Below are 2,140 nucleotides of genomic sequence, written 5' to 3'. Positions count from 1 at the left end.
TGTGTTAGTTTGGTGTCAGTAGCTCGTCAGTGTTGTGCTCCTGCTCGTTAAATAGTGTAAACCTTAGATTATTTAGATACTGATGTGTTAGTTTGGTGTCAGTAGCTCGTCAGTGTTATGCTCCTGTTTGTTAAATAGTGTAAACCTTAGATTATTTAGATACTGATGTGTTAGTTTGGTGTCAGTAGCTCGTCAGTGTTATGCTCCTGTTTGTTAAATAGTGTAAACCTTAGATTATTTAGATACTGATGTGTTAGTTTGGTGTCAGTAGCTCGTCAGTGTTGTGCTCTTGTTCGTTAAATAGTGTAAACCTTAGATTATTTAGATACTGATGTGTTAGTTTGGTGTCAGTAGCTCGTCAGTGTTGTGCTCCTGTTTGTTAAATAGTGTAAACCTTAGATTATTTAGATACTGATGTGCGAGTTTGGTGTCAGTAGCTCGTCAGTATTTTGTTCTTGTTCGTTAAGTAGTGTAAACCTTAGGCTACTGACACCAAACTCGCACATCAGTATCTAAATAATGGAGCACAACACTGACGAGTGTTCGTTAAATAGTGTAAACTCTAGATTATTTAGATACTGATGTGCGAGTTTGGTGTCAGTAGCTCGTCAGCATTGTGCTCCTGTTTGTTAAGTAGTGTAAACCTTAGATTATTTAGATACTGATGTGCGAGTTTGGTGTCAGTAGCTCGTCAGTGTTTTGCTCCTGTTCGTTAAGTAGTGTAAACCTTTATCTTGGTTCTTTACTGTCTCCAGGTATTACAACTTAGTATATCACAGAGAAACGATGATGTGAGAAGTTTTTTCTAAATGTAAACAATAATGATGTTTATTGTACACTGGTACTTTATCTAGTGACTTGTATCACACTTAGTTACTTTATCTAATGATGTTTATTGTACACAGTTACTTTATCTAGTGACTTGTATCACACTTAGTAACTTTATATAATGATGTTTATTGTACACTGTTACTTTATCTAGTGACTTGTATCACACTTAGTTACTTTATCTAATGATGTTTATTGTACACGGTTACTTTATATAATGATGTTTATTGTACACTGTTACTTTATCTAGTGACTTATTTTATACAATATGAACAAATATGTTTTACATTGAGTCCAGTTTTGTAGGTGTAGTAGTTAAATAAAAGTAAATACCAGTGACGATAACTTAACACATAAGTAATAGCTATTGTGATTTGTTCGATTGTGATCATTTCTTTTTTTCTCCCTGTGAGCAGAAAGCCAGAGTAACATCTACAACCAAGTCTAAGCAGTCAAACCAACCTTATTCTTATGGGGTAAGTGAAACAGCCAAAAATATTGTTAACAGCAAGGGGGTGCCTAATTGATGAGATAATTCATTCTAATATTATAAGTATAATTTCACTTTAAGTACATTTCATTTTGTTTACTCCAATCAGAAATTACTGTTAATAGGAAGTTTTCGTTCTGGTTATTGAACTCTTGGGTAAACATTTTACATCATAGTAGTGCTTGTCTGTAGCTTCTTTCTGTGTTCTGCTGATTCCAAAGATACAGTAGACATAGCTAATCCTGATATACCACTGGTACTATTAAAATACTTGGTGTAGATTAGACAGACAAGTGTTCTGAAACTATACATTTAGACAAGGTCAGAAATCTTTACTACTCTCTGACAAATATCCAAATATAATTGTACATGTATTTTTTTACAGGAGGTTGGGAGAGGGGATAAGATTTGGTGGGGGATATCAATGTTAAAAGACCATTCTTGGTCTCCTCTTCATGTACGTCCATCTATTTACAAACATCAATTTTGTCTCCTCTTCATATACGTCCATCTATTTATAAACATCGGGTTTGTCTCCTCTTCATGTACGTCCATCTATTTACAAACATCAATTTTGTCTCCTCTTCATGTACGTCCATCTATTTACAGACATCGGGTTTGTCTCCTCTTCATGTACGTCCATCTATTTACAGACATCGGGTTTGTCTCCTCTTCATATACGTCCACCTATTTACAAACATCGGGTTTGTCTCCTCTTCATGTACGTCCATCTATTTATAAACATCGGGTTTGTCTCCTCTTCATATACGTCCACCTATTTACAAACATCGGGTTTGTCTCCTCTTCATGTACGTCCATCTA

The sequence above is a fragment of the Limulus polyphemus genome, unplaced genomic scaffold, assembly GCF_000517525.1.
Source record: "Limulus polyphemus unplaced genomic scaffold, Limulus_polyphemus-2.1.2 Scaffold11997, whole genome shotgun sequence".
Taxonomy (NCBI): Eukaryota; Metazoa; Arthropoda; class Merostomata; order Xiphosura; family Limulidae; genus Limulus; species Limulus polyphemus.
Note: the sequence above shows the minus strand (reverse complement) of the source record.